At 36.2% G+C, this 15,725-nt stretch overlaps 1 protein-coding gene across 1 annotated transcript in view; it reads right to left on the bottom strand.

The window, feature by feature from the left end:
• Nucleotides 1-15,551, bottom strand: part of LOC132790945 (uncharacterized) — a 74,414-nt gene extending 58,863 nt beyond the window's left edge. The window contains exon 1 of the mRNA XM_060799705.1: nt 14,849-15,551. The gene's annotated coding sequence lies outside the window, so the exon portion shown is untranslated. The remainder of the gene's footprint in view (nt 1-14,848) is intronic.
• Nucleotides 15,552-15,725: the final 174 nt, after the last annotated feature.

Raw genomic sequence — 15,725 nt, 5'->3', positions numbered from 1 at the left:
TTCAGTTGCAGACCCAGATCCCGATCCAGAATCAGGAGTCTGGTCATGGCACTCTGGCGCTTTTGCAGTGCCTCTGAAAACATTTCGCATAAAATGCCAAATGCTTTTGTGAGCTCGTAAAGCAAACGATTGTAACCAAAAGCAACTGACAACAATGTGTGTCTGGATATGTGTAAAAGCAAAGGCCCGAAAACTGTTCCGCAAAACTGTTCAACAATTTTAGTCCGCGGGTTTGCAAGCCAAACAAATTGCATATGAGCATTTTCAATTTAAATTTTTTCTGTGCCTCGAGCACTTTACATGGCGCTTGGTGCAAGAGAAGTGCGAGAGTGGAGCCCAAATTGAAATTTCTGGCCAAGAAGTGTGCAAGAAAATAAAATGCAAAATGATGCACAATGGCACATAGAATGTGGCCATGCAGAGTGCAGTGCAATGAACTCAAGGCTAATAGAGAGAAAAAAAGACACGCAGAGCGACCAGGTGCTAACAGGCATCTTGTGTGAAATCCAAGGACTGCAGACATTCCATGCCTTTGGCCATGGCAGCAGGCCAAGCACCTGCACTTGAAAAAAGAGCTGCTAAAAGTTGAATAAGAAAAAATTACAACTGGTGAAAGACAAATTTATAATGAGCTATATGTAAGAATATACAAAATATATAACTAGAAACAACAAATACTTATTTTTTTCTCTCAGTGTACTGCTTGACATAGCTCAGCATAATGAACTGTAGTCTCTCGCATCACAAAACAAATACATCACGCATACGCACTGGTGTCAGTTACGGCCATTGAAAGCAATGCCATGTACAAAAAAAGCCTCACTAAACACTTGAGCACTGAGCACTGACATGCAGATGGGGCTGCAAACTCTTCTCACATAATGGTCTATGGGCGAGTACCTTTTATCGGCAATATATATTAGCAGAAAGCCACACAAAACAGAAACAGCAGGAAAAACAGAAGCGAGCAGAGACATACACACAAATAAATAGATAAACAGAGACGAGAGCAAATCTTATGAATGTTTGAACATACTTTAGCACTTTGACACTCTTGCCGACGGCTAAAATGGCATTGCCTACTGCGACAATAGCTTTTTTTCGACCAATTCTCTGCTTTTGGCTTTTGTCGTTTAGGCGACCGACGAGCAGCGAGTGTTGCCATTAAATAGATGGTCAGGAGAGAGGGGAGAGCAGGAAAGGGAAGGTAAGTAACTACGTGTCGTGTAGCTAGCTTAGCGCTTGTCTTAGATTAATAGCAGTCGGCAGTCGGAACTTGACAGTTGCCATTGACGATGCCATTGCGTGTGGTCTACGTGCCAGAGTGCGCCTTGATGTGGGCTATGTTTCTTTTGTCATACGCGTGATTTCAAAATCCAATTCTTATTCATGTTTCAAAGAGCAGATTTACCGGGAATTGTTCTATAAAAAATAAAGAACTGTACCCATCAGCAAATTGAATTCATATTTCGCAAAAAGCGAACGATTTATGTATTGAAACTAGCTTTTACATTTTGCTTGCAAGCCAGTCAATAAATAAATCAAAATTTATCTATACAATTTGTACAAAAGAGAATTAAATGAAAAATACACGTAAAGAGCTTTGTGAGTTGCGCAGGACTTTTATTTTAGTAGTTTCAGTCAGGCAGGCAGCAGCATTGCAGCTGCTCGTAAATAGAAAAATGTAAAATTTATAGAAATTCAAATGCAATGGCGCAGCCTCCACGTAAAGCTGGCTTAAAGCATTCGCACAGCGCACAGCAAATGCGCAGGGAATGGAGATGGAGAAAGAGAAAGGTTATCGTTTTGGTAGTGAAAGGGTCAGGGCAAGAGTCCTATCAATGGCAACCGCTGCCACAGCTTTGGCGCTGCTACAAAATGCCAAATTTGCATATAAAGTAAAATTGAAAATGCCGGTGGGAAAAGCGAAAAGAAAACCCCAGACCTCAAGCTCTAAAACGAGCCCCAAAGAAAACCAAACGAATGCACTTCCTCAACTTTCAGGGAGAGAGAGACAGAGAGAGTGAACGAGGGAGACTCCGACAGAGCAAAGAAGAAGTGGAGCTGAACATGAAATGCAATGCCAACTACTCGTAGGTTCAACTACTTCATCTGAGCGAAGCCGCTTTAATGCTGGCAAAAAAGACGTTCCCAAAATATTTACATTGATTTGGTGCCGTTGACGATGCTGCTGTTGCTGCTTTTGCTTTTGCTCTTGCTGCTTTTACAGTTGGAATTCAAGTATAAATTGCAGGCACTTTATATTTGATGGGCATTCAGCGGAAATGCGCGTCACGTACAGCAGACTTCCCCTCGTCCCACAAACAGACTCAAAAACCAACAGGCCGCAAATCAAAACGGACCACGAAACGCAGCGGTAACTTCGCTTACTCCCTTCTACCACAAACAAAATAAAGAATTACCAAAGAATCCAGGGGACGAATTTTACACTCAAAGAAGCAACTTTTTTGCAGCTCAACATGGGTACAAAGATTATTAAAGTAAATGAATAGAAAAGATTCTTTAAAGATTTTCTGCTATTATAGGCGATTGCGATCGATTATATATAATAATTATTTATAATATAAATATGAAATATTAAATACAAAATTCTACAAATAAAATGAATAGTTGTATTGCAGAAGATTTCGTCTTTTGCCTTTTATTTCATACGTGAAACAATTTATAATCTGTATATTTAGGTGTGTAATACAAATAAAATGAAAGTATTTGCTACGGATTTTTCTTCTAATACTAGTAATTCAATTTGACAAATTGTTCCTAATATCATCAATAAATTGTTTACAATAATGTAATCAACTTCTCGATAAAATATTTATATTCCATTTGAAAATTGTATACGGGAAAATAATTCGCCAATTTAAATTATTTATGATGAACTGAATAATATGCTATTATACAAATGCTATATAACTTTCCTAAGAAGTTGTCCACCATTTCTCGCAGTGTATTCGGCTGTCAAAACGCGTCGCACGCGCAACTTCACTATTTCCACTCGTTGTTTTTGGCTCGAACCTGTTTTTTTTTTCTGCTCTAGGTAAACGCTGCGAGGGAGGCCCAAACTAACTGATACAAATTTGTTACACGTACAGCACTCCATAGCTATCTATATCTCTGTGTGTGTAAATGTGTGTGTAAGTTTTGTGTGTATGTTGGTGTACGTGTGTTCGTTAGCCTAAAATCCGCGCTGGTTATAAGCCTGGCTAGCATTGTTGTTGTTGCTGTTGCGAGACGAGCTAAAAACTAATTCGAAATTCATGGGCTCGATTTGCATTTTTGATTACTCGAATGCACCACGTGCTGAGCAGTGCGAGCGAGAAAGAACGAGTAAGTGAGGCGGAGAAAGAGAGTGAGGAATATAGAGCGTGTCAAGTTAGTTGTAGTTGGAACATTGTCTTGGCCTGGCTAACACAAACACACTCTCACACACAGAGATGGCCCAAAGCCTACATTGCTAACGAAACCAGGCAAAGGTGTGATATTTATATTTATGAACGCAAATTGTACGACAAACGCTTGGGGAATTTTTCGTTAGTTTTAAGTAATTGGGCGCCATTTTTATAGCACATTGTAACATAGACAGGACACTGTCTATGTGTGTGTGTATGTGTGATATAGTCACAAGGGACGCATAGCAAAATACATAAATATTAAAATAAAAATAAAATTATAATGTATGCGTTATGGTTTAATTGGCTGCAGTAAAACGTGTGCATATATTGCCTTCCCTTTTACACAAATTCTCTCTCTTTTTCGCCGTTTTATTCACTATGGATATGTGCATAAAACGTGTAGCTTTATAATTTTTTGTAGCGGCTTTAATTAAAAGTGTGGAGTTCTCTGTGGCTAGAGAGGATATGGACAAGACCAGCTTCTAGGGGAAAACAGAATGTAAAACTTTTAATGTGAAGCCAAGGGAATTATGACGATGGAGGGAAGGCTATAAAGTGAGCAGGAAGAATATAACATAAACACAGAATTAAGAGCTGCATGAATAAACTAAGTGCGAACGCTTTAATAGACTGTTCGACTACAAGTAACCCTGTTCCCTGCAAATAAAATGTTCTGCTCACTCATATTTATGTTATTATCAACATTTTTATAGATCCAGATCAGCGCAATGCAAAGTGTGCCACATAATTAGCAAAGCAAATGAGTTTCATTTTTTTGTGTTTACACTTTGAAAATTTATTAACAAAAAAAGAATAATTTAAACTTGCATATACTTTAACTTTTCAGTAAGGTGTTATTTTTAATACAATCACTAAAGATTCTTATTTCCAATAATGCTTTTGATTGATTATTTTGATTGAGAGAGCTAGAATAGTTTATAAATTCAAAATAAATTTCCTTGACCTATTTCATAAAATGTAGATTCACTTGAACCCATCATATTCCATGCTCTCTCTTTGAATCGGAGCACTTATAGTAAAGAGAAGTATCACTATTATTTATTGTATTCTTTGGTTGGAAAATCAAATAATCTTTTCAATGTTATCACGGTAATAATACAAAATGCATTAAAACAATGATATATAAAATTTGATGCCCTTTACTTAACTCCAAGTGTCAGCAATTAAAAGTCAGTTACTTATGAGCTAACAACTATACATAAATTGATAACTGTGACTTAATTATTTATAACAATGCTTAGCACAACGACACAAATGTTGTAGGTTTGCATAGCAAAAAGGGGAAACAACAAACATTATTCACATTCACATTTTATTGCATAAAAGGTGTTAATTTGTTTGGGTAACCAACACTTTTCGTCTGTGCGGGCGTCGCATTCAACTAATGCTGACAAATAACTCCATTAATATCAGGCGCCAAAACTTTCAAATATGCTAAAATTGTCACTGTCATTTGCCATTGGCCTGACGATGATAATTGTCTACGTGTTTGCGTGTCTCCTGCACATTAGGCGGAAGTTCGACGCTATTGCTGGCAGCATTTCGTTCGCAGTCAATGACTTAATTAGTCAAAAATTTCAACAATGTCGAACCTCGACTCGGTTTCCTGCTGACTGCTGCTTCAGCTCGGCTGTAAGCTGTCAAAATGTCATTTCGAGGTCTCCAGCCACCAATGCTTTATTAGCTTTTGCGGGGATGTTGCCACATAAATTACGTTACACATTAGCCCTGTTGTTGATATCTGATTATTATGTGTCTTTTTCGCCAGCAGCAAGAAAGCAAGTGTCTTCTTCTTTGCTGTCGTCGTCCAAGGTAGGACACACGTGCCTGCCAAATGTCCTGGCATGTTGCCTAATCAATGACCCTTATCACCGTGGCAACGCTAGAGATGCCTGTCAGGGCTTTAATTAAAGTTCAAACTGTCAGTGCGAACGTAAATTGAATTTTAATGTGCGCTACGTATCGTATACGTAATCTCAACAACGTATACGCAGTGCAAGCAACAACACTCACACACAGAGAATGCGGTTGCTTGGGCGCAGTTGTCTTTAATTTAATCAATACACAAACAACAAACAAACAACTTAGCCCACATTTGTGAGCACACTCGATAAAGTCTTTCCCCTTCCCCCGCGTCGCGTCGCTTCATCCTGCCAAAGGACGACGACGCAGTGGCCCCAATTTCTCGGCTTCTCTGTGGCCTACTTTGTGGCGCTCAATCAAAAGCTGTAAAATTGGCAGCTGAATTTTAATCGAAAGACAAATGAAACTTTTACATGAAAAGTATATAGCGTATATCCCCTTGAAGTATATTAAAATGCATGCTTTTCAATTTATATCCTAACAAAGTGTGGTAAGATTATTCTGGCTTTTGTATTAAAGTTGTTGTATAGACTTAAAAGACATCTTATAATAAACAAAATTCAAAATTATGTTTATTTAAGTGGATCAAAGTTTGCTTACAATAAATATTTTTGGATAATATAAGTTTATAAAAACATTTTGTGATCCATAAATAATTAAAAGTACGAATTACTAGAGCAAATATTAAAATTTGTATAAATCAATCAAATTCTTGCTGAAGTTTTCTGTGCAACTGAAATTACTTTTTTCCAAATTTAGTTCTTTGAAATTTATATTGAATTTCTATGTCTTTGTACTTCTAAAAAAGTGAATAAAAACAATGTTATGTATAGTATCAAAGGTAATGAATAGCTTCGTAAAAGTTGTGAAATATTTCACAAGGCTATCAATATTTCATCTATGCATTTTATTCTCTTCTATTGTGTGATTGGCATCCAAAGCCACTTGAAGTTGCCGCTTTTCCCATCATGTATAGTACTATGGCAGTGCGTGTTTATTGTACAAATACTCGTACAATTTTTCATATTTATTGGCACTTGATACTCTGCATGCTCGACTGTCTGTCGACTGCTGTATTGTTGGACTCTGCTTGACATGAGCTCTCTGTGGACGTATTGTCAATGTGCTAGAATTTTTATTTATTCATAAAACGCGTTCATCTTGCATTTTGCATGTCGTATGTTTGTTGGCTTTTAACTCTTTCCCCACCAATATAAAAAACTAGTCTGGCAATTTATTTAGTTTTTATGCAAATCAAATCACACATGGAATAAAACAAGCATTTTTATATTTTCGCTATATTTTTCATGATTCAAATTCACGATTGCGATCAGGATTTTAAGCGATTTCAATTTAAATTCTGTTTGGCAAACAAATTTGTTAGCCATAACATAAGTGCGTGTCGTCTGCTGCGTCGGCAACAGCATTTTTTTAGAGGTTTTTAATTAATTGATTGTATTTTTGTGACAGGCAAAAAAAAAAAGGATTTAAATGAATTTGAAAAAAGCAGAGAATGAAGTCTAATTTGATTTTAAAGTCTATTGTTATTAGAATTAGTTGCTTACTCAATTTAAATAATCGTATTTTGTGTGCAATTTTCTCAAATATTTATTCATAAACATTGTAATAACAAAGATCTTTAAAATCAAAAAGTCTTCTTCAATTTTCAACTTTACGTTTATAATTATTTGTGACTATTTCCCCAAAGTTTGTTGGCAGACATTTCTCATACAACTTCAACGCCTGAAAACATGTGCCATCTCTTTTGATTTTTCATTTCTTCAAGTTGTTACGACAAACTTCAAATTAGCTACAAACTAAAAACAACAATTCAAAAGCCAAAAACTCCATACATTTTGGCACACACATGCTACACACAATAAGTACATACAAACAATCATATGAAAAGCAATTTCTATAACCGACAAAATTGCAGCCACATTTCAACTTCGGCCATAGAACTTCACTTCACTTATCATTCGGTCCGTTTGCTAGAAGAAAATTGTGTTCGATATGCGATGGCAAGCAACATCGTGCAGTTGACCAGAAGAACTATTTGTAATATTCTTGTGGTTCAGGCGAACGAAAAATTCTATGAATATGCAAAGTGAAACTAAATGGCGTGTAACAAGCATAGGAGTCGAAGGCAAGGCAAAGTGCAGAGAGAAAAAGTAAAAGAATAGAAACTAAACGAAACGAAAACATATTAAGGACTGGCGCCAAGTTGATCAAATTGATGCTTGGCTTTTTTGGGCCAGCAGCCAAAGTCATGGCAAATATACGAATATACTCGTAACTTATAAAGTTGCTAAAAACCGAATGAAAAATAAAAGAAAAAATAAATTGAAATCGCATATAAGTCAGACTGAGGATTGAAGTTGCGTTGCAAGAACTGCTTTTGCCTTTTGCGGCCTGAGACGAGGCGCAGGGAAAAACAAATAGAAAGAGTAGACAAGGATGCCAAAGACAAGGAGATAGAGAGATAGAGAGAGAGGGAGAGAGGCAGAGATGAGGCCACGTAAGCAGAGCGCAACGGACACGTAACGTGGATGGTTTCCACAATTGCTTCGGTTTGTTATATGACAACAATAACAACAATTGCATTCCTGTGGGCCTGTCACGGCACAGTTCAATTTCGCCACAAAAAGGGCACAGCTCGAAATTGATAGAAAAGTCGAATTGGTGTGTTGGTCATGTGAGTAGACGGAGATGTACTTTAGCTTTGAAATATCATTTTGCAAATTGCCAAATACTAAATTTAAAATTAATGAGAATTTGTCTTTGATTATTAAATATATTTGCACTGATTATTAAATCTAACTATCTTAGAGTAAACATTATAAATTTATGTTTATAGGTCTTATAAACATTTTTTAAATATCTTTAGTTATGAAGTCGTAAAATGTCAAACACCTAACAAAAGTTTAATTACAATTTTATAAATAAAATATCTGCGTAATAATGAAAAATGTTTGGCAAATATAAAATATTATTAAATGTTGTGTTCAGTTTGTCGATTTAAGCGCAAAGCTTTTACAACAAAATCATATTTACTTTAAACTGATAAATTGACACTTACTGTCGTTATTTATATACTTTGATAATCATTTAATGCGAAATACTGAAAGTTTTCAAATTAAATCAATTATTCAACCTTGATTCAATCTTTGTAATACTTTCTTAATCTTCAAAATTAAATCATTTTATCAGTTTTAATCCAAGGTGATTGAATGTATAGTAATAAATATTCGTGCGACCAAAATCGAAATACATATTTAACTTTACAAGTTCTTGTATATGGGCCAAGAAGGCAATTTGTTTTCAGTCTCTCTCCTTCTTCAATCGCCTTCCCTCTCTTTCCCTAGCCCTCTCCCTCTCTTTGAGTGTAATGACAGCTGGCACAGTATGTAATTGGTGACAGCGGCTGCATTAAGATGTCCAGCGAGTGTCTGATGTGTTTGTCGTTGACAGGAAACAACTCCGAATCAGAAATCCAAACCGAATCGCATTCCGAATTGAGGCAGCGACAAGGACCAAAGGCAAAGGCAAAGGCAGCGTTTGACATTTAGTGTGCATGCAAATTTCATGCATCCGTTTCCGGCAAAACTGCGAGTCACATAGCAGAAGGCAACTTTTTGACAGACTTTTTGAGCTGGCCAAGTCCAAATGAAATATGCACCTAATTAGTGCGCGACCCTGTGCCATTTCTCACTCACTCACTGACTCACTCACAGAAAACACGAAGAACGCAGAAGCAGAAGCAGATTTTTAATTATTTATGAAAACATGCAATGGTCAAATGACCAAAGAATGACGTAGTGTGAGGGTGAGGGATGGAAAGTGTAAAATGGCAAAAGGCGAAGCAGCATTTTTCATTAGTGCGGGCGTTGTCGAGTGGCCAAAAGCCCCGATGTTTTACAATATAATTGCGAGCGAACGAGCGAGGCGAGCAACGGCCAACAAAACTCTCTGACCTGACCGCTGACGCTGCCGTTGCCGTTGCGGCCTTGAGCTCGTATGTAATTTGTTTTAGCCGAGTTTCTGCTCAGCAGCCCGCTTTCCCCTTCTACCCCGCCAACCTTAACCGACAACCCTCCATCAAACAATTTTCAACATGCAAGGCAAAGAGCAGAGCATATAGAGCGAACCCAACATACATATATGTTTATGTATGTGCATATATCATATAAGGACACGATATATTAAACTCATACACGCAACAACCAAAAAAAAAGAAAAGCCAAAAAAAGGGGCTGGGAGAGGGAAGGATATAAAACCATTTAAAAAACGAAAGCCAATAAAACATTGCCTACAAAAGTTGGCTGGATAGTCAGCCGGATAGTGGAAGCACTTGCCGAGTGAGAAGTCAGTGAAAGTATTACGAATTGAAGGGCAGAACATTTTGGTAATAAATATGGATACACAGTTCATATATGTAAGTTCATGTTCTCGTATGTACTCCAGGGCAAATGATGACTGCTGTGCTACGAGACTGTTATAAGCGAGCAATTAATTTGGGAGATGGGGAAGAGGGCTTCATATAAGTTTTATAAATAACTATGGCTTAAATTTAAACCCTGCAAGAATAATTTATGGACAGAGTAAACTTTGAAATTGTAGTAGAGTAAATATAGTATAAACAAAAATAAATTTGCAAGAAATTCAAATAAAAACAAGTAAGAAAGCTGCAGTTGAGTGTGCTCAACTGTGAGATATCCGCTACCCATTTTGAATAAAAGCTCAAATATACCGAATTAATATACCATTCAAATAGTAAAAATATGCATTTTATATACATTCAAAATATACCAAAAAGTACAAAATATACCAGAGGAGTTTTTTTCGCATACAAAAGTATTTAGAATGTTTTATCGAATATACTTTCAAAGAATTATGTCATAGTAAACTATTAACATACATTTAACATTTGAATTGTGGAATTGTATTGATCCGATTTTATTTTATTTTCAAATTCAGTTTGCACAATTGTCTAACATTGCATGGAACTCTTTACTCAACTCAAATATTTGACAATTTATTATTTTAACACAATATTATTCAAATTCACAAATCGATATCTATAATATTTAAACAAGAGGAACATGAATATTTGTAAGTTCATAAATATAATACATACTCGACTAACAAGATTGTATACAAGTTCTCGGTGTCCAGTTGTCATTATGACCCAGAAACCAAACACTTTTGAAATGATAAGTGCCGCTACAATTCTCTATTACAATATGTATTTGTGTTGGGCACACACATACACACACTCACAAACATAGTCTAAAAACTAAAAGCCAATAAAAAACACGAGTTTTCTACAAAACGAGGGAAAACATTAAAAATAGAAGAGGCACACAGAATTGTTTGAAACATACGGGAAATGTGGGGAAATCACGGATGGTTGAATGGACAAAGGGTTGAGGGGATTGCCTGCCCTCTCCTCTTTTTGGTGGGGGGTTTGGCTGCTTTTAGCCACTCGTAACTGTTTTACCTATTTTTATTGTTGTCGCCAATGCTGTGCTGGTTGTTGCTATTGTATTTTCGACACACACACACACACATTTAGCCTTCAACTCTCTGGCTGTTGCTCGGTTTTTATTGATTTTTTTTTGGGTTGGTTTGTGTTCGTAGTTTGTGTTAGACAAATGCTTTAGGTACAAGGTTTTTTAATATTTAAAATGAAGCCACCCGTTCACAACAGTTACACAAACACAATTTCGGAAATGACCCAAAAATGCTTAAATCGAAATCTCAATAAAAGGGCATTTGGCGTGAACTGTCAATCAGACAGACAACTAAAAAGCAGTCAGTCAGCCAGCCATTTAGTCAGACAGTTGGTCGATTCTCCGGGTCGTTGTTCGCTCTTATGTGTTTATCTGTTTTACTCTTGTTGTTCGTGTTGTTGTTTTTAGTCATCAACCATTTTCTATGCCAAGTGCCACGTACTCTCTGCCCCCGTCTGAGTGGCTGCCTCTTCTCTTCTCCCCTACTCTACTCTACTTTGCCCTATTCGCTTCTATGCGAAATTGTGTTAAAAATCGCATTCCTTCTCGAGTTTTTTTCTCTCTCTCTCTTTCTTTCTGTGTATGCAACGGAAATTGAAAATAGCGCCACGTTGTTTGTGTGGCACTTTCCATTTTTATAGTACATGTTGTTGTTGTTGGTGTTGTTGTTGCTGCGGCTGCTGCTGCTTCTGCTGTTGCACAAAATGCTCATATGGCATGAAAATTTAATTGGAGTAAAATGCTGCTGCACAACTCTCAAAAACTAGTTAGCGTCGCAAAAGAAATCAAAATAAAACTAAAATGGAACCAAAACAAGAACTACAAATAAAACTAAAACTGGCACATAGCATAAATCAACGAGAGTTTGTCGTGAGATTGAAATGTGCATTTCGTATTAGCTTTAAATATGCATATAACCGGATGCTATGTGTACGTAACATAAAAGCACATACTATACATACATATATGCTGCATATCAAGTGGCTTATAAATAAAGAAATCCAACACAAAAATGCTAAACTTATTTTTTCGGGGTAGGTAAATTTGTTCTAAGTTCCAACTAATATATTAGATATACAAATTAACTTATTTAATATTTAAACTTGCGCCAAATTAATATTTAATAACAATATTTATTGAAATGCAAGGACACTTAATTTCTTTATTAAAGAATTTAATTGAAAATGTTCCATTTTTTATAGTTAATCTTCTTTTGTCGTATGATAGTCATAATATTTTTATACTTTTGCGTAATGTTTCATTTTAATCATAAATATGAAATATTTAGCCTGGGGGCTCATTGCATCAAGGAATTGTATTCGTTATGCAAATAAAATAATATAAATAAATTGGATTTTTTTGCAGTTTTTTTTTTATGTTTTTGTAATAAATTTTAACTAATCTTTGGTATAGCTAAATCATTTAAAACTTATATAAGTGCATTTAATTGATATATAAATTAAATATTAATTAAAGTTCAGGAATATAAAATATCTGACTTGTAAGTTTTGGTCAGGAATTTAATTGCAAATTTTGTCATATTATATTTTGTTTCTAGTTTTCTAACATTGTCAAAAGTGTTGAATACTTTTAAAATATTTTTCATATCAAATAATTATAACTTTGAAATATTTTTTACATTTTTTATACATTTTATTCAAACTCTTACTAAGCATTGATGTATTGTTTATGTGAAGGCGCTTCCAATTAATGTATAATTATTAATTCTATTAGGAATCGAACTCGAAAATTCTCATTTTTTATCATAGTCTAAATATATGTTTATACTTTGTTTAACATTGCAGTATAATCATAGATCTTAATATAATTTAGTTCATTAATTGGTATATTTATAAATTTCAAACTCACTTCAATGCAGTTAAATGAATAATAATAATCAAGCCAAGGAAACTGACTAGACTGAATTCTTATATGGTTTCATAATTATGTGCACTCCAAAGATTATTTGGTTGATTTGGCACTTCCTTTAAGACGTCGTCACAATGCTATCAAAGCCTATGCAGTGTTAATTAATATTTGATGTAAGGAAAGTACATAAAGTATATACATATACATACATATGTACATATGTATGAGTACTATATAGAATTTGCTCGATGTGCATATTTTATGTTAGCTAAGTAAGTTTGTCATATGCCCTAAAAGCAAACATCAAACAAGTTTCGCCCACATTGCGTATGAGTTATGCATTATGTTCTTTAGTTTCCTGTTATGCTCTGTTTAGCTCTCTGCTCGGCTTTGTGCTTGTTTGTGCAACGCATTACGACAAATATTTGCGCATTGGACAACATATTCCTGCTGCTCGTTGTTGTTGTAGTCGCTGTCACTGTAGTCAGTGTTGTCTGTGCTTCAGCTGTGTTTGTTGCTTCTGGTTTTTGGGTTTTTCTTGCCTAGTCGCCAAACGAGGTCAGTCCAAAATCTAAGCCCTTGGCTATCCAAACAGCTGATGTCAGCACAACATATACATATATACCAGTATTCCGTAGGTGTTTGCGTGCCACACAAGTAAGGGAGGTGGCTACAATTCCATCTAACGTGTTCTTTGCTACTTTTTTTTTGTTCGTTCTTTGATAAATCAGTCGGTAAAGCCGCAGGGCCAAGGCAGACATACAAGTGCCCCACGAAAAAATAGGGGATGCGGGGGCGGGCGTTGGCACAACACTTTTGGCTATGATTTACCAGCAATGCAGCCCGCAGGCACACACAACTTTTGCTTACTGAGTTCACTTCGGGCATAAATTAAGTGTTTATTTAGATAGCACGAGAAGCAGAGAAAGTCATAGCGAGAGTTTTATATAGATGCTTGCAGAATTTTAGTTATTGTTATATTTTATGCATGCCAAAAGGGTTCAGCCAGTTATGGAACTACTGCAAGGCCGTGCCACAGATGCTGCAAATGGTTCATATAAAGTTATTTTCATTCAAATGCCAGCAAAGTGCCGATTGAGTGCCTTAGAGTCCACACTAAATGGATAGAGAGAGAGAGCGAAAGAGAGAGCAGTCGTAACTCAATTTGAGTCATCGATTGATAAATTGCTAACATTTCCATCTTGTTTCTTTTGCAGCTTGCAAAGTCTTAAGGTAATTGAAATGCCTCGACTCAGTTACAAATGTATATGAAAAACTCTTCTCGGGTTTCAGTTATACAATTTGCTAGTCTAATTCAATTTTAAATTTGTATGAGATGAAAAGTAAATATGAAATATTAAACAAATTTTCAATGAAATGCGCATCCAAAAATACATTGCAAACATTTTGTAAATTGTTATTATTCATTTACTCTTTAATTAATGGTGAAATTTCGCAAATTTCTGCTTAAAGAAGCAAGCTAATTAAATTACCTCATTTTAGTAAAATAACGTCGCACATTATTTGCATAAAGCTTTCCTCATTTAATTAATCAAATAATACACATTAAATATGTGCAAAATAATTAATTGAGATGCAAATAGAGATGAAAGTCAAAAGGGCATTTAATGCGCTCACATTTTACATTAAAGCAATCGCAATCTCATAAATCTGTCACAGAGTTGCAGAAAGCAATCTTTCAATCTCTTAATACAAGTACTTCGTGCTACAAACAAAAATCTATTGTAAGCATCTTTACTGTTTTTTATGGCAGCTTAGTCAAAGCAAAGAGAAGCAAACTGTGTCATGCAACCAGATAAAAAAAAAATAAAACGACAAATATTGAATGGAAAAGAAACAAAATAATAGTAGAGCAGATGATGCTCAGTTCGTTGTCCTACAAACATGACCCGTGTGACCAGCGACTCAATAAGGTTGCAGCAACCGGCTTAAGTTCCATCGAAGGTAAAACATGTGAGTGTGAGTGTTTTCAGTGTTTGGCAGCGACTTGGCTAAAAAGATGAACTTTTCAAATGCGCAGAGTTCTGCAATTGGCTGCTCACTGCGCCAATCTCACGTAACTACGCGAAAGAAAACTCGCATTTCTCTGGCCACAAGCTTTATTTGAGATTTTCCCTTTCTTTTGCACTTTATGTATGCTTCACTTACTTTAACTTTGCTTTGGCAGCTGATGCGTTGAAGCCGCTGTTGACGATGATGATTTCTCTCTCTTTCCTTTTTATATTTGATTTTTTTTTTGTAATATTTGTCGATGTTTAAATTTGCTGTTTGCTTTTAGGTTTCTGTTTGTGACATTTTGTCAGTGTGAACGCACAGGAAAAAAGGAGGCGACCTTGACTGGGCGCACACAAAAACACACACTCACTCACTCACGAGAGAGAGAGACGAGACGGGCAGACGAATAGACAGACAGACTGTGGCTGGCAGTTCCAGGGCAACAGTTCTATGGCGCCGCTGCAGCTGCCTGAATACGGTTTTGTAACATTTTAAAGCAGCAGCTCAATACATCGTATATCCTTGAAAGCTACGTAGCAGATAGCGTGCAATCAATAAAAACACACGCTCACACAAGCACACACACACACAACACGTACGCACGAATAGTGACAGCAACGTTGTGGTCACACGTTGCGTATACGTAACGCACACAACATTTATATTATTTGTATGAGAGAATTTTTATTTGATTTTGACCCAGCTGATTTGGGCATCGAACACACACAAACACAAAGCACACACAGAAATTGATGTTTTGGGCTTTATTTTTCCTATTTTTTTTTGTTGTACTCCGTTTCGCGAAAAGATTTTTTGTGCGCGAGAGCTTCTGCACGTTACGCGTCCTTGTTCCAACTACTGGCGTTCAACGCAACGCAACGGCCACAACTCGATTCGCTGACGGGTCCTGGACGCCCCCGAAAGTAGCAGCAGCAGCAGCGACAACGAAAGCGATTACAAAAGCTTTTATGCTCTCTTGTTCACGCTCTCTCTCTCTCTCTCCGTTGCTTTCCATTCAGCGTGCAGTGGA

The sequence above is a fragment of the Drosophila nasuta genome, chromosome 3 (genome assembly GCF_023558535.2).
Source record: "Drosophila nasuta strain 15112-1781.00 chromosome 3, ASM2355853v1, whole genome shotgun sequence".
NCBI lineage: Eukaryota > Metazoa > Arthropoda > Insecta > Diptera > Drosophilidae > Drosophila > Drosophila nasuta.
Note: the sequence above shows the minus strand (reverse complement) of the source record. Positions and strands in the feature narration are given on the sequence as shown.